Genomic DNA, 18704 nt, shown 5'->3' with positions numbered 1-18704 from the left:
GCTCTGCACTGAGCAGGGCCCCTAACACGGCTTGATCCCAGGAACCCAGGATCATGCCCAAGCCAAAGGCAGATGCCCAACTGACTGAGCCACCCAGGTGCCCCAGTATTTTTGTATTCTTTGGGTAAATACCTAGTAGTGTGATTGGTGGGTCATAGGGTAGCTCTATTTTTAACTTTTTGAGGAAACTCTACACTGTTTTCTGCAGTGGATGCACCAGTTTGCATTCCACCAAAAGTGCAAGAGGATTCCTTTTTCTCCACATCCCCACTAACATCTATTGTTTCTTGTGTTGTTGCCTTTAGCCATTCTGACAGGGGTGAGGTAGTATCTCATTGTAGTTTTGGTTTGTATTTCTCTGATGATCAGTGATGTGCATTTCTTTGTGTCTGTTGGCCATCTGGTTGTCGTCTTTGGAAAATTTCTACTCATGTCTTCTGCCCATTTTTAAATTGGATTATTATTTTTTTTTTTTTTTGGGTGGTGAGTTTAATAAGCTCTTTTTAAAAAAAAAGATTTTATTTATTTACTTAACAGAGAGAGAGATCACAAGTAGGTAGAGAGGCAGACAGAGAGAGAGGGGAAGCAGGCTCCCTGCTAAGCAGAAAGCCTGATGCGGGGCTTGATTCCAGAACCCCAAGATCATGCCCTGAGCCAAAGGCAGAGGCCTAACCCACTGAGCCATCCAGGTGCCTTTTGTTCTTTCTTTCTTTTTTTTTTTTTTTTTTAACACTACCATCCTTATCATTTATTAAGAGACCAATATATGCTAGATATATTGCTAAATGCTTAACATACATTACCCATTAATTCCCTTAAGAAACACTTACTGAGTAGCCATTATGGGCACTGAGGTTATAGTGATACTCAAATCAGACTCAATCCATTCCTCAAAGACAGCATACATTCTGCTTTATTAATACGTTTAATCTTAACAACAGACTTACTAGATAGGTACTACTATATTTTACGAATGGTGAAACTGACACTCCACGTTTGCCCAGGATTACACACTAAGTGTAAAACCAAGTGACCCTGATTCCAAAGTCATTCCTGACCTCTTAGCTTAACCCTTTATTAGATGTGCCATTTCAAAGTATCTTCTCCCATTCTATCGGCTTCCTTTTAGTTTTGTTCATTGTTTCCTTCACTGTGCAGAAGCCTTTTATTTTGATATAGTTCCAATAGTTTATTTTTGCTTTTCCCCCCTTGCCTCTAGTAAGATGTTTCTACAGATAATATCAAAAAGAACACTGCCTATGTTCTATTCTAGGATTTTTATGGTTTCAGGTCATTCAGTACCCTCTTAATAGTAACTGCTTTATATTTTCCCTTTTGAAAATTGTTCTTTTCGGTGAATAGGTGAATGTAAAGCAGTACTAACCAAAATTTGGTAACTACTCTTATTTGCTGGATTATCCTTCAAAACATTGTTGGCTACTTCAGTCTCCTCATCATTTCCCTTAAACTGTGCCCACCACCAAACAAAAGAAACTTTTTGATAAAGGTTCACCTCTACTGAGGGTATTCTAAAGAACTTGCTGGAGGCTCTGAAGGAAATGGTGAAAGAGTTCTCCGTGTTTTAAGGAATAACAGCATCCTTACAATAAATGTACACTTGTCTGAACTACCTACCTAGAACCTTTTCTAGGTTGAAAAGTTTGGTATAATTGTTTAAAAACCATTGGTGGTGCTTTCTGTCTCCCAGAGCATCCTGACTGCAGTCACTGCCTGTTCTTTTACTTGGTCTAGAAAACAGCACTTGATTGTTACCATTTTAATATCTAGGTCTAAGTTTCCACTCAGCTTTTGATTTAATTTGTTCAGACCTGAGTCATTTGGATTTGAAGGTGTCACTGAACAGATTGGGCCTCAACTAACTTCCTTGGGAACCTGTCCCTTCCTAGACTGCATGATTCTAGGTCCCTTTGACAATCTCATTTGGTTTCAGAAGATTTTGGTCTAAAAATTAGATTTGAAATTGAAATATCTGATATCATCAGTTTTAGAAGTACATGGGAAACTATGTTATAAAGTTATAAATAATGTGGTTTGCCCCATCTACTTGGGAGTGCTAAACCCTTCTGATGCTAAGTCTTGCTAAGGCCCTGTAGGCATGATAAACTTGGAACAAAAATTTGCAGTGTGCTTTTCCCCCTTTCCAAAGTAGAAAGTATTTATGTAGAGTCCTTGTAGGATATTTTCCTCATGCAAGAAGGAGTAAGTGAGGGGCATTTTTAAAGCAACCTTGAAATGGCGTCAGAGAAGGCAGAGTCACCAACCATCAGAAAAGATAGTTTAACTCTGGGAATCCTGGATATTAAGAACAATGCATGCTTTTCTTTTGCAAGATTTTCTTACATAATAAGCATGCAGCTGTGTGCTACAACTTTGTTTCTGGGGGAAAAATGTGTGTATATCAGTTGATATTTTAGATGTTTAAGCACATTTAAAATCATTTCTATAAAAAGATAATTTATGATAAACCATTTAATAGAACCAAATACTATTTTTCCAATTTATAATATCTACCTGTATCTGGATATATTTTTTTGTGTGTTCACAGCTTTTTCATCTCTCCATATGATTTGGGCACAAGATATATTATATATTAGTTTATAGGAATAAAATCCCAAAATTATAGCCAATTTTTTATAGACAAATCTCCTTATTTCTGTCAAATGATTTTATGATTTTCATAGTTCTTCTGCTTTAAGCTTTTGATGCTCCTTTGCCTGTGGCCTTAAGAGCAGTGTATGTGTCCCCCTGTACAATTAATGAGGTACCTCACTGTAGGCGGTTGTGGGTGTCTGAGGGGAAATAGACAATCTTTAAGTGGTGAACCTGAAGAGCCTCAAAGCCTTCTTTCACCACGACTGAGGTTGGATTTTCTGACCACGTGGATTTCAGAATATCTGGTTCTGCTAAGGCTGATGTGGCAGCATGGAGTATGATAATAAATCAGCTTGAGCTTATCAAAGAGTTGCACAGTATCCTACAGATAACTGGGAATTGATAAGAGCTTGATGCTGCTGCTGATTAAATAAGCTTATGAATGTAAATCTAGAAACTGGGACATATGCTAATAGGGATAATACCTTGTCAGTGAGAATTCTTTGGGCTCACAGAAAACAAACTGTTAAGTCTTTTAAATAAGGAGGGATTTATTATCACATATAATAAAAAGCCTAGTGATAGGGCGGTTTCAGGGTTGGTTAATTCAGTGTTTTTTAACAATGGTGTATTAAAACCCTGGTTTCTCTTTTGCTATTCTCAACATGTTGGCCTTTTCCTAGGTTTATACCCTCATGATTACAAGATGCTCCAGACATCATATCCTTATCTATTTTCTTTGAAATGGAGAAAAGGACAGTTTCTTGATTTGTGTCTTATGAAGGAAGAAAACTTCTCCTAGAGGGTCCTGAGCAGGCCTCCCCTCATGAATCATTGGCCAGAATTATGTTGCATTCTCATTCTTAAACTAATTAGTGGGGTTGTTGGGTGGCTCAGTTGGTTAAGGGTCCAACTCTTGATCTCAGCTCAGGTCTTGATCTCAGGGTTGTGAGGTTAAGCCCCACATTGGGCTCTGCACTGGGCATGGAGTGTACTTAAAAATAAATAACAAACAAACAAAAGCCCAAAACCAATTACTGATTTTAAGAAGTCAAGGGGTGCCTCGGTGGCTCAGTGAGTTAAGCCTCTGCCTTTGGCTCAGGTCATGATCTCAGGGTCCTGGGATCGAGACCCGCATCGGGCTCTCTGCTCAGTGGGGAGCCTGTTTCCTCCTCTCTCTCTGCCTGCCTCTCTGCCTACTTGTGATCTGTCTGTCAAATAAATAAATAAATAAATAAAATCTTTTAAAAAAAGAAGTCAAATTATTATGATTGGATTAGATTAAGACTCACCCATGGACATTTAAAGGGTCATCTTCATTGAGTATGTGGTCATAGAGAGGGTGAGCAAGATCAGGGCTTAATTAACAAAGGAGAACTGGGGCAAACTGTTGTAGGGTGGGCAACTAATTGTGTGTCTTACAAGTGTTTTCTCTTCGAATAGCACACCTCATATCTCACTTGATAAAATGATTCTGGGACATTGGAAGTGAATGGGTGATACTTTTCATACCATACCATCGTTGGAAAAAGCTAGAAGAACTTTGCATGAAAAATTAGAGGTCATATCTCTGCTTCTCTGTAACAGCAAAAAGAAAATTTTGACTTTTTCCATCAAGATAGAAAATGAAAACAAGAGAACACTGAAGATAGTATTCATTGACCACTCAGTCGCCATTTTTACTCTCTTTGCTTTTTCTTCCTTGAGAATGAAACTTGATCTTATCTGGCAGCATTATAGTGATGTCTGGGGCTGCATCTCATGATTCTCCAGGCTGATCACAGTAGTTTGATAACCAGATGCACACATTCCCAGCTTTCCTTGATGGTAGTTGGAGCCATATGATATAGTTCAGTCCAACAAGTAGAAATCCTCTGGGGGTGAGGCTTCTGGGAAAGCTTTTGTTTCCTTGATAAATGGAGCAAGTGTAAGTAAGAAGAGAGCTTACTGGCGCAGCCCGTCCTCTCCTCTTCCTGCCATGAATGTAAATGTGATGTCAGGTGCTCTGGCAGCTCTATTGACAACATGTGATAGCAATCATGGGGAAAAAACTTCACATTAGCAAATGGTACAACCAAAAGATTAAAAAAAAGAAAGAAAGAAAAACCTGAGTCACAAGACCAAGCCTTTAATTACCTACTTTCAGATTTCTGGCTATGTGTGAGATAACTTCTCATTGTTTAAGTGAGTGGAGTTGGGTGTTCATTACTTGTAACTTAAAGCATACTGACTGGTACAAAAAACAATGAACAATATCTTATGTCATTTCTGCAGCTATCCTATCACCTCTCTTCCCCCAACCCTCTCCCATTGTAATTTTACTCTGACTCTGGCTTCACAGAGCCTGAATAACTTGCCCACAGCTATAGAGCCCTTCAACTCCCTCCCACTCAGGTCACTTCATTCATATATACCCTTAACACTTCAGGATCTATTCTATTTTTGCTTCTTTTCTATACCCTTTCATGTTTTCTTTCCCAGTAAGGTTTGAAACTCTTTCAGAACAGAGTCCGGGCCTCTTACTCTTCTGGTGTTGATTTGTATACTCAGTGTAGAGGGGCTTCTCAGTGGCAGGGAAGTAGAAAAGTGGACAATACTGTGACTTCTCTTCTTTATCTCAGCCAGCAAGGAGGGAAATAGGCAAATGACTTATCTTTAGAAGATACAAATTTACCCCCTTTTTCTTCTTGAAATAGGAAAACAGCAGCCATAAAGTATCCCGTGGAGACCGTTTCAGCTTACCTCACTAGTCATAGGAAGTAGACATTATTTGAATTTGGTTATGTATCAGTCTTTTTATTCTCTGTGAACAACTCAGATGCAGGATTAGGTCTGTAACCATCCTGTAGTGATGAGCTTGAAACAAAGCGTTTTAGGGAAGCAACCCCATGTATTTGAGGTCTAGTTGGCCAATGTGGAATAAGGGAACTTCATAGCTTAAGGAAGATCTCCAATGGAAATGGTGCCTTTGGGGGTGGTTGGATTGCTACAGCTAAAAAATTCCCTTGCATGAGTTTGTCAGTTTCAGGGGATTTTGGTCATGATTCAGTGAAGTGGAACTTTTCAGTCGAAATAAGAATCTCATGGCCTTTGTGCATCTTTGCTCATACCCAGGGTGACACCTTGTGTGTATTAATGCCCATTACCAGCTTTACACATGCCCCTGCTTATGGCACATGGCTCTCACTAGGTCACCTTCTCATCCAAAGCCTTTGATGCTATATATTTCTCTATAAGCACAAGTGCTTTTTTTGTGGCCGAGAGATGTAACTTCAGTACAGTGCTTTATACTGACAACTGTGGGTTTTCCTTAAGGTAACTGTGGGTGGCCCTTCCATTTATTTTCTTGCTTCCTTTTTGTTTCTGTAAATTCTGCCCTCCACTTTCCCCTGAAGCACATGCTGTTCATGTAATCTGAATGGCCATTTAGAGGAAAGATCAGAAGTTTGTTGTTTCATTACCAACATAAATCAAAACTTTGTGTTCGCACTGCAATCTGAGTGAGTCCAGGAATAGCTTTGGGATTGCTAAGTGTCTGGAGAGCACTGACTACACAGACATGTTTTGAAGCTCGCTATAATAGTTTCTACAGCTGTTAACAGTTCATAGAAGAATGGCAGCATTATATATCAGTGTTTAAAATGTGCATGACTTGCATTGCACAGAAGTCAGATTGGGATAGAATCAGATTTTTTTTTTCTGAAACTTGGCCAGGAAAGTCTTTAATAACTAGAGAAATTCTTTTTACTGCTGAAATCAACATGAAGGACATTGTGTTATTATAATTGCTATAGCTCACCATGAAAGTTGTCTTTGTATGAGTGGATGTACGGGCTGTACTGTTTTGTTTTTATTTATTCTGCATTCTTTATTCTAATGTCCTTTCCTTTTTCCTGACCAGAAAGATTGTTATTGAGCCCTTCACAAAGCTGAAATAATGCAGTGTGTTAAAAAAAATGTTAACAATTCAAAGAAGTTATAAAAATTTATAAGTTGGCTGAATGGTTGAGAAATTTCTGCATATTTTAATATAAATAGGTAATGCAAATATTTGTTCTTTGCATTGAGAGGTGAGTCTCTGTTTTCGAAAAGGCCCTGCTATTTAAATTAGATTCATTTTATTATATTGAAATAAGGACAACTTCCATTTTGACTGATGGCAAAGATTAAATATCATCATTGTTATCAAATACAAAAAAAAAAAAAACCTTATTAGGTTAGATTTGTTACTGCATCATGGGTTTAAAAAATTTCCAGAAATCAGCAGGAATTGCTTCATAATTTGAATTCCCATGATGGTAACTTGCTCAATAATTTTTTTGAATTGAGATTGAGGTTTTGCATATGGCAGGAACTATCAGGCTACCTCTGTACCTTGTAAGTTTTACTGTCTCCTTAAAGACTTAATTGACAGACTTAGTTCAAGGTAGGAGTGGGCGAGAGATCTTGGCAGAATATATATAAATAGAGAAAAAGAAATTGAGTAAAAAAAATTAGAAAAAAAATAAAATTATGAGAGAGCTCCTTCTATTGAGCTGTCACATCAAGATACACACATTTTGAATGACTGTGGCACAGAGATCTTCGCAGAAGGATTAAGATTTAAGGTGGAAGACCTTTCATCTTTCTGAGGTAGCATGCCAAGGCTCGTTTCATGGGAAGCTGGCACCACCCCGGTGGCCTACGCAGGGGAAAACCCACCGGTGGAGTCCATTTCCAGAGGTGAAGTCGAGATGCTCCAGGAATCATGTTCCAGGCCTGGGACACCCAGCATCCTGGACACTGTGGCAGTGGGTGCTCCTCCACAAGCTGTGCAGGCTACTGGATCAACCTGAAGATCTGCGGAAACCTCAGCACAGACCTTGAGGTTCCCTGTGAGAGTGCTCATGAACTCTCATAGCTCACCTTAGTCCTTTCCTTGTTCACCAGTAAATGTTTCAGCAAATAATCATCACGATGAGAGAGGGAGGCAACAGAAAACATGAAGGAAGACTTCCAGGGTAAAAGGAATGTCTCCCACAAACTTTACACACCAACCTCACAGATTTATTCAGATGGGGTTTGGCTACCGTCCCACCTTCACACTCTTGGCGTGGGGTCATTGGCATCATCTCTGATGCCATCTGCACCTTCCCCTTGGCCTAGGCCTCTCTTAGACTTGTGGAAAATAAGGATACATCTGGAGGAGTTTGCCTTTCCTTGGGAAAAATGACTTGCCTAGGAATTAAATTGATAACATTTTCCAGACAGAAGTGCCATGAAAACATGAAGTTTCACTTTCCCAAACTAAGCAGCTGTACGTGATTGAGAAATAAGATTAATGGTTGACACTTTTGTTGAGTGCTTATGATGTGCCAAGCACTGTATCATCTAAACTCATTTTTTAAAAAATTTTTATATTTTTTATTGTCTTGTCTAAAAAACAGAGATGTCAGTGGGTCTCATGATCAGCAGAAGGAAAGATAAATGTAGTTTGATCAAGGTAGAACATAGGTCAGAGGTGAACTAGAAAAGAAATAGGGGAAGTGGACTCAAATCTGGGTTTCTCCAGGCACTGAGAATCCTTGGTAAATACTTTCCCCTCATTCATGCCTGGTTTGGTTATAAAATAAGAATAAACACCAGCCTGGAATATACAATTCAGATGTCTCAGTCAGGAAATGGCTCTATAGCAATGGTTTTGTTTTGGTTTTTGTCTTTCCATAGTAGTGGAACTCTCAGGAGCTGAGAATCGAGTGCTATGGTCTCTCAAGAAAAATGCCCACACATATATGCATGCAAACTGCGGAACAATTTCTGGGGTTGCCAGCTCCTGGAGCCAGTCTTCTTAGGGGGGACGGAATATGGCATCAGCAAAGCCTGGTATCAGGCAGTACTCTCAGGTCCAGATGGGGAGGATGGCTGGCAGGAAGTTCAGAGGGAGCTTAGTGGATTTTCCCTGCTGTAGGAAGGAGAGGAAACAACAAATCGTGTTGCACTGGCTGTAGGTGTCAAAGCCTAAGCATGGGGGGCTGAGATTTAAGGGAATAATGCCCATCTGGAGGCTGTTGGACTCCCGAGGAAGAAGTTAAGAGAAGGCATCTGGACTCATGTATGACGAGAGTACCTGGAACTGGTTTAGAAGGTGCAGACAAGGTCGCAAAGAAAGCCCAAAAACCAAAACCAGGGTTCAAGCTGAATGGGCTCAGGATTACTCAACAAGATTTTCCCATCTATGAGATATTTGGCTTCAGACCCGGGCAGTTAAGGTTAAGCCCTCAGGTAGGGCAGTGTGAGCCTATCTCTTAGGAGTTTGGTGGGAAGGAGAGAGCTGGGCAAAAGACTGTCCAGTTCGTACAAATCTGGTGTGATCGCTCATCAAAGCTTTAGTAACTTGGCTAAGGGTATGGGTGAATTACCATTTTCAAATCTTCTTAACACATTAACTTTGAAACTAGAGATGTCCTTTACTTCTTGTACTTTTCTTATCTTGTGGATTTGTCCGTTTATTTACAGTTACCTTTAACCTGCCACTTCTGTACGTTCATTTCCAGTCTTTCACTGGGAGACCCACTGATCTTCATGCTGTGGCCTTTCTCCACAAAATAAAAATTTTCAGCATTTGTTGGTTCATCAGACATTTTGGGAATTTTGCTGGTCTGTAAAGTCTAAATATTGAGATCTACTGGATGATAGTGTCCTTGATTGGGTAGAATAGGTACTCAAGAAGTGTTTGTAGTTATATTGAATGAATGATTAAGTGAGACATGAATTCTACCACATAAAACTAAGGACTTAAGTATCTACTACATGCCTACCTCACTTTGAGATCTCTTGAAAGCTTAATACTGAGGCAGGCTGAGGTCCACACGTGCATGGTAAATTAGTAGACTAGGCCATCTTGACTGCTCAACAGAGTATAGTAGACAATCTGTCTACCTAAATGCTGGCAGTTTTGTTGATGACATTTGATGTATTAAAATAGTGCTATTGTCTGGCAAAGTAGGGATTGTCTTCAGGAATTTTGAAAGAGAATCATTTAAAGGAAGAGACAATTTAACTAATGAGGAAATAAGGTCAGGAGAGATTCCTAGTTCTGACCCACTCTTGTGAATACTGTTTCATAGTGTGCCTCAGTGACCTAAATCATGAATATTTAGTTGCAAGTCCTAGCTGAAATTTTCGATGTGAAATTTGGAAAGTCATGGATACAATGGAAGATTAGAGGAAACAAGTAAGGAGATATGAAGGAGAGTCATAATTCTGGCATGAAGGTCAGACCAAATAGTGCAAGAGTGCTTTTGTGCTTAAACTGATGCGAGTTCTCTTTAGATTAGATTAAAATTATAAAAAGAAGGCTTTTCTTCCCTTTGCATTTAACAAGACATTAGTTGCTCAAACTTACCCTTTGGTCCAGTAGAAAGAAACACAATGTAACTTGAAGTCTAAATCAGTGTAATTTAAAATGAAATTATGTGTGTACAGGAGTGTCCATGGTCAATTAGATGAATGTGGTTTGGAAGAAGGAATAGGAATCCAAGGATTGAGAGATTCTTGTCAAATAGGAAAGAATAAATAAGTAGACAAATTTTCTCATTAAAAAATGGAGCTCCACATCTCTGAGATAAAGGATGATGTAAACATGACTCCTCATAGAGATTCAAATTGGTTTTAAGTGGCTGAGTTTGTGTGTGTGTGTGTGTGTGTGTGTGCACGTGCACACACACACGTCACAAAGCACAGAGTAGTAAGAAAAGAAGAAACCAGGAGAGACAAAACAGAGATCATTGGACTAGGGAGCATTCTTACTAATTCATCTCTGCTTCTCCATTAGCACCTTGACTTCTCACCAAGTCTTGATTCCCACATTTCTGCCCAGATGAGATCCCAGTCACTTCCAATATGGGTGAAGCTCTTTAATCCTGCTTTCCTCTTTGTAACAGTTAAGGGTGGGAATCAGGACAGAGGGAAAGAGTGAGGTGGAGTTTCACTGTGGGCCTTGGGAAATAGCAAAGTTTATGTGAGGTGGGATAAGGTACTGATAAAGGAAGGGTATAAATAAAGATCTCTAGAAGTTCTGAAGGACAAATTACCTTCATGGGCAACCAGGCAAGTCTTCAGAGAGGAGGCGACATTGAAATCACATGTAGAAGGATGGGTAAGATTTTGAAAGGCATGGCTGGACAAACATTCTAGGGAGAGGAAAAATCACCCAAACAAAGGTGTCATGGCAAAAAACGCAAGCCTATTCCAGGAATGGTATGTGATTCAGCAGAGCTAGAGATAAAATGGGTGCAGTTGGTAGAAGTCAGTTTACAAGAGACCATGAATGCTAGACTAGGATTTTATCTGTTATATAAGTAAACTCCTCACATAACTCACCAATATGAATGTCCATCCCCTGAAATTTCTGGTTGGCAAGGATTCTTTTTTTTTTTTTTAATTAACAAAATGCTTTCTAAAAGGAGGGTACAATTGTACTTTGCTAAACCATCTTTTAGTGTCTTAAAAGCAGGATCTTGGCCTGGTGAACCAAAGCCTGGATTATTATCGAGTGCTTTGGGATTCTAGGATGTTGTGTGTGGTGGTTTTTGTTTTGTTTTGTTTTGTTTTCTTTTAAAAAATTTATTCATCTTTATTATGTGATCACTTACAGGGTAAGAGTGGCAGATTTTATTTTCTGTAAAGGACCAAATCAAGATTTTCATCCCATGCAATCTTACTGACTTTCCTCTTGTTAAGTGGTGGTTCTCCTCCTTAGGCTGGTTTGTGATTATAGTGGAAGTGATACCATATGATTTTGAGGCTAGGTCATAAAAGACCAAGCAGCTTCCTCCTAGTTTTCTTGGAATGTTCGCTTTTGGCACTCTACACCCCAAAGTAGGAAGTCAAGGGTCTCCATGCTGTGAGGAAGCCCAGGTCCCTTGTCGGCCTTCTGGTTGACAGCCAGCATCAGCCACCAGAAATGTGAGTAACAAATGCCTCCGGACAATTCGTGGTCCTGGAAGTTAAATCACTCCAAGCCTTTAGGTCCTTCTTGCTGAGGTCCCAGATGTCAAAGCGGAGAATAAAAGCACCCTCACTCTGCCCTTTCCAAACCCCTGGCACACAGAATCAGGGAGCATAATAAAATGGTTATTTTACGAAGCTAGGTTTGGGGTAATTTGTTATGCTGTGGTAGTAACTAGAAGAGTAAGAAAAAAATAAAGAACCGTAAGCACTAATGACCTTTTGCAGTTCAAGTCTGTTTAACAGACTCAGTGTTGTAAAGAAGGGAGGGAGGGAATTATCATTGTTTAGAAGGCTCTTTTAGGTGATTTGCATATATTATCTCATTTGATCTTCCTATTGCAGAATTAACATTAGCAACTTTGTTGTCCAGAGAACTAGGGTCCAGAGAGGTTAAATGATTTCCCTGTGGTCACACAGCTAGAAAGAAAACCTAATTTTTATGGCTCCATAGTTTAAAGGATTTCCCCTAGCACATGAGGCTTCCCTAGGCTGGTAGGAGCCCCTGCAGTATCATACGAGCTGTGAATTCTGCTGCCTAGCTTACCTCTCCATCAGATGGCACCCTTGATGAGCACCTGGGCTAGGGGACGTGAGGGAGATGAGAAGAGACACAGCCTCTGCCTTTGCAGCAGTGATAAACATTTTGGTGGCTAGATGGCTGTAAGTCCCATGGAAAGATGAAAGCAACTCAAGGCAGGGTCTGATCTAGCGCTGTGGACTTTCATAGAGGGGAGAGGTCACTTTGGAGTCTTGGGCAAGTAGGTGATCTGGCGATCTCCTTTCTGACTGAGGAAGTAGGAGGGACCATATCTGCCACTTCTCCCAGACAGTCTTGCTTTACATTTGTTTTCCTAGAGAAGTTATTAATAGCATCTCCTCTTAGGGTCACAAGTCTCCCATTTTAGATGATACATTACATAGTCACCTGAGGGTGGTGCTTTTCAAAGTGAACACTTCCAGGGGAATGGAGTGAAGTATTATTGCGTAACAATGTGAAGTGGCATGACGGCTGTGACTGAGGGCCCCAGACAAGTAGCAGAGTGTGTTATCTCCATGAAAATCTTGTCTATTTGCTGTATAGCAAAGAAGCCAAATAGTGATTTTGTTTGACATAAGTGAATGTTTTTGGGGTGTCAATTGTGTGCCACAATTAAAAATCTGAATCAACAAAAACACACGAGAAAACCTTGACAAACCAGCCAACCAACCACAGTTGCATTGGTCATCTACATTGACCTCATTGGTTTGTGTCTGGCCAAAATGTCAAGGACAGTCCATATCTCCCTCAAGGAAAATGAAGTCTCATAGACCTGGTGCAAGGACCAGGCTATACATCTCTAAGTGGGGTCCACAAACTTTGGGCATCAGACTTGCTTGGGGCAGGGGATAAGGGGTAGGAGGGTGGAGCTTAAAATTCAGATTCTGGGTTTCTACCCCAGACTCTAGAATCATTCTAGGAGAATGAGCCTAGTTTTTGGCATATAGAGCAAGTTTGCCAGGTAATTCTGCTGTACTCTAAAGTTTGAGGACATCTGGGATTAGATCCCAAGAGTCAGGGAAACACTAACACCTTAGAGAAAGTTCATTATTTGGGGAGTGTTGTTAGTTTGTTGATTTAAAGTTACAAGTACATTCAGAACTTGAACCAGTGGACTGATCCCATGGGTAGTATTAACCTGAGTCAGCACTGCGGAAAGAATATGAAGTTAGTCTTAATTCCAAACCACTTTCCCACATTATAAACCCACCCACGAGGATGGAGAAAGGGTTGCATCATTACATTACAAGAAAAGGGGATATGTTTAAACATCAATCTTCTTCTTCTTCTTCTTTTTTTTTTTTTTTTTTTTTATCATTACCTCTGTCTTTGGGATTAATCCCATAGTAGATTTGCTAACTACTTTCTAACAGTATCTAGGAGCTGCAGAAAATGAGGAGCTGTGTTGATCAGCGTCTGGTCTATTTTGGCCAATTCTTACAAAGATGGGCAGAGGGGACAGAGGTACAAACGGTACCCTGCAAATTCAAGGTGGTATCGATTGCAAATCTCCCTCTTGGGATATTTGTGCCTGTGCAAACAGAACTTTGCAACAGAGGGAAAGAGCTGGGATATTAGAGCTGAAATGGACTTCTGAGTTCATACACCCAGCCTGCTAATATGGACAAACTGAGGCCCAGAAAAAGGACATCCCTGGAATAAATCCCAGCTCTTCTGCTTTCCATCTGCGTAGTCTTGGACAAATCACTTACTTGTCTTTTGTCATCCCTGAACTGCAAAACGACAACACCTACTTTTTGTAGTTCTGGGGAGGAGTAAGTGGAACGAGAGCATGCACATGAAGTGCTGGGCATGCCTGCAACACCTTCTTGGGGTGCTGTTTCCTATTATTAGCTAAAGTCATAGAGGCAGTTAATGACAGAGCCAGGCCCAGGCCCCAACTTCTAGACGCTCTGCATTTTCTGTGGTATCCATGGGGTTCTAGAGATCAGTCACATGAGATAACCTGTGTGTTTCCACATCATCAAAAGCTATTTTAAGACCTTTCAGAAGGGCCCCAGGACAATGGGCTCTGGCTGGCTGCCTCCAGCCGTACAGTCTGTTCTCAGGGGCGTGTGGCTCCTGGGCTCTGGCTGGCCATCTGTCTGTGCCCCATCGCGCCTGGCACTACTGGCCCCCTCACTGCTCCTCAACCACATGGTGATGTGAAAGGGGAACTAAGGCCACAGAGGTGGGAGCTACTTTGTAGGGGAGCATTCCTCAGTTGCGAGAAAACCAGGACACCTGAGAAGTGTTGGGGTAAAAGTATGTGGGTTGTGAAAGAAAACTGCCTGGTTCCACCAATTACTGGCTGTGGGGCTTGACTACGTTACTTGCCCGTGAAAAAATCCTCAGTTTCCTCATCTGTAAAATCTCTAACAAGAGTGCCCTCCTGCAAGGGTTGTTGTGAGGGTCAGCGAGGAGATTCACACACAGCGAGGAGTCCCGCCTACAGCCTACAAGTGGTGGCTTCTTGTTAAGTCTGAATGACATTTCATGAATTTAGAGAGGAATCAGGATATAGAGAACTTCTCAATGGAAGGGACAAAAATCAGAACAGAAAATTGTCATTTATGATGAGTAATGCAATAGTATTTTGCCTATCATCGGAAGATAAGGCTGAAATTGAGAATTGGTTGAAAATACTATATAACAATTGGTGGGACAAGTTAAAAAAAACTGGCAGTTGCTTCGCAAAGGAAAAATTGGAAGAGCTTTCTACCCTTTTCTGCTTTGCTCTTCCCCTCATATGCCCACTTCTCCCTGAGTTTGCTGTGCCTATTTAAGAAACTGATGTAAAAATAAATATGCCAGAAGTTTTCTATCCATGTTTATTAGCCTACAATGTAGGAACTTGGAAAGAACTTTTAATTAACAATAAATTACATCAATAGAATTTATTAGCATCTGTAGTATTTAATTAAATAATAGAAGCCTGCTGGCTACCATATAGTAAGCAAATCAAACATATTTTGCTAGGTTTTATAACGAAAGGAAAAACTACTAACTCTCTTTAAAACAATTGTTGCTATAGGTTAACCAATTTGGGTGATGACTGATGTAAACCTCTGGCTTCCTGATTCTTCCGCCATGGGGGTTATTTACTAGCCAAGTGAGGCCAGGTAATGCTGAGGTAACAACTCTGAAAACTCTTGATGTTCTAAATGAGATTGATTTCTTCCTTACGAGACATGCCCATATCAGTGTGTCTAGGGCTCTGCCCCAAATTGGCCTCTCTGGGGACCAAGGCTGATGAAGCAGCCACCATGAGACATGTTGCCAATTATCATGGCCCAGAGACACAGAGCACTGGATTGAGCCCAGGGTCCTAAAGCTCCCACCTGGAAGTGGTACACATCACGTCAACTCAGAATGTCACTGGAAGAAGCATGGACGCACTCAACTCTAAGGAAGCAGAAGAGTACAGTTGTTATGTATGTTTGGCTGGAGAACAGAAATGTTGGGTGATTAGCCCTAATTAATACTACCACATTTACATACATGTCTTCCCAGCCATAAACTCCTTGAAGGTAATGACACTGACTCATTCCTCTGTCTCTTTCAACACCAACCCTCAGTAGGAGAATGATATGTGTTAGGTAACTGGCTGCCTATAGAGCTTAACATGGGGCTGGAAAAAAATGGAAAAGGGAACCAGACAATCTGGCCACCTTTCCCCCCTCTGTTTGGCATACCCGTCCTTCCCTTGTGCTGGGACTCTGACTGCAGCTGGAAAAATGGGGATATTATGACTCCTTTGTAAAGATGTGGTAAGATGGCATTATGTGAAAGCCACTGGTCAGTAAAGGCTAGTGGCTCTGCCCAGTGCCCTCTCTGGGGGCCTGGAGGTGTCCACTGCCATCTGCTTTGCTGCCCCGCTGAGGCTGCTGGCCCCAGCAGAGCATTACTGGGCGCTCTCCTCTTTTCTATTCCCCACTTTCCTCTTAGATGTCCCTATTAAGACTTAGCTGCTCTATATCTTGTTTCTTCAGGACAGAATAGGATAAAACCATCTCTGTTAATTCATTAATAGATAGTAATGGGTCAAACCCCCGCCAAACCCAACAGTTGCTCAACGGAAAGGATAATTCACCCAAGGTAAACTGCTGATCGTTACAGATTCTCAAGGTGTTCAAAATAAAAGGTGCCTTAGAGCTCATCTAGTATGATGGTTTTGAACCTTCCCCCCACCGCCCCCCCCACAACTGAAAGATAATTCAGAATACCACCTATAAAACAAAAAGGGCTGTGCTCTGATTGAAAGGAAGTAGGCAGCACCTCCCTGCTCAGCAGGTTTCCACAACACAACCGAAAAGCCCTAAAGACATGCACAGAATCCCACTGGTTCTAGTCTAACTCTCTGATTTTACAGAAGAGAAACCAAGACCCAGATAGAAGAAGGGACTGAGGATCCCCCGGATAGGTAGGACTGGGGTCAAAGCACCCTGTCATGTGGGTGCTGATCCAGACTGTCTGTTCTGACAAACCCACTTGGGAGAAGGTGGTAGCCAGAGAAGACATGGGTTATTTTTGATGACTCGTGGAATATGCTCATCTAAGGGCAAAACAAGAGTGTGTGTGTGTGTGTGTGTGTGTGTGTGTGTGTTTCTTCTAAGGATCTATGTAACTCTAGCCAGAAATAATAAGATACAAAAACTTTTACCTCCAAGGTACTGGTTTGAATGTAGTACAGACTGTTAGTTACTCAAGGTCATTATCATGTGATGGGTTATCAAAGGCCTATGTGAAATGTGTGGGATTTTTATGAGCTTGTTTTTATTATAGTAGAATGTTTAAAGGCCCCTTATGTACAAAGCACTTTGAAAACTCTAATGGGGCCTCATAATCACCCGCATAATTATGAAGGTCAAATTGTGCTGAACGAACTTGAGAGCTATTTTTGAACAAATTAGTGGATGAACAGAACAATATTAAAAAAAAAAAAACACTCAATTCTTGGTTACCCCTTTTAGCTCTTCTGGGTACAACAAAATCTCTCTCAGAGCTGGAGAAAATTGCTACTTTGTTGGAAACCCAAGGGGGTTTTCTTTCCCTGGGTTTAAGATACAGAATGGTCTGACTGTAGGCTAGGTTTCAGAGTAGAGAGTTGTTGGTTGTCGTGAGTATTCAGATGTATCTGCTAAAGAAACTTGTTTCAGTTTGTTTTTACCCCTGTCTCCCATGACCCCACAGTCAGTGTGTACCCCTCAAGAGCAGGTCGGGCCTCACCGGATGTCCTTCTATAGAGATGCCTGCTGCTTTCACTTGCCATCCACAGTTTTCCATCTCACACTAGGAAACTGCAAGGTTAGAAAAACAATGGACCCTTTCCTTCCTCTTTCTTTAAACTGAGAGGCTGAAAGAGAGGACTTCATATTCATTACTCACAGGCCAGACTTGAGGATAAAAGTCATCCCAGTTCAAGTGTAATAAAAGTAAAAAAATAATGAATACTGTTATGCTGGAAAAAAAAAAAGTGACAATCCACAGTTCTCCATGGGTCCCCAGCCCCACTGGGGTCAAGTAGCACTCGTCTTCTCATTAGGGTCCTGTCTTAACCCGAGGCTAGCCTTTAGCTTTGCAAGGATTTCGGGCTGACATCTGGAATCTGAACTTGTGAGAAAGAGCTCAAGATTATGGGCACTGGGAGGGGGAACGAACAGTACAAAAGAGCCTCAAGTTGGGGAAGGTCTTCCCTTCTCTAGGGCCGTGGCCCCCAGCTGACCCAGAACTGTCATTGTTATCATTGGTTGTGGCAGGTACATTTCTTAGAACCCCGGACTTGAATGCTCCCGTTGAGCAGTTAAAATGGGTTTTCCTGACATTTTCTATTTCCTCTCTGTAATATCCTTTTGCTGTAGACCGTTTCTCGTGGCTAGACACTTTGTGGCCAGAAAACCCTCCTCCGATGGGTGATGTAGACATCCCAGTAGCTGCGTTTCCTCATCACACTGAAGGGAGAAGGAAACCACCTTCTAACAACTCACACCAGGTTCCCAGGGTGTTTATGCTAAGGAGCAGCTGTCATGCTTTTTATAAGCCCAACTTTCTGTCACACTTGACAGCCACAGAGCCAGAAATCACAAGCTGCAGGGGAGTGATCATGGGGGCAATGAGAGAGAGGCAATGAGAAATTGCATCAGTAACCCAGAGAGGGACAGTAAAGCCTGCAGAGCCAACAGGCAGGGCCATAGTAGGGCTTTTGGGGGGCGCTAGAGGTTTTTGCCATTGTGGCCCCTTCCTCCATAAAAATTAAATAAATAAGTCAATAAGTTTCATGGCTGCATTGGTATAGAGACAACATATTAATATTCTGTATCACAACTTTTCTTTTGACCTAAAAGTTCATTTTTTCCTCTCATTTTAAAGGAAATGAAAGGATCTTTGTGGTCCCCTAAAAGTTTTCTGGGGTGTGGGCACTGTGTCTATTGGAGCTAGTGGATAGATAAATGAGCCCTGCCAACAGGAAGCTTCCTTGGTACAAATTGGAGAAACTGAATATTTATGAATTAGGCCAGTTTCATTACTTTAAGTGACAATGCAAATTACATGTGGGTTTGAG

The sequence above is a fragment of the Mustela nivalis genome (assembly GCF_964662115.1).
Source record: "Mustela nivalis genome assembly, chromosome: 2".
Lineage (NCBI taxonomy): Eukaryota > Metazoa > Chordata > Mammalia > Carnivora > Mustelidae > Mustela > Mustela nivalis.
Note: the sequence above shows the minus strand (reverse complement) of the source record.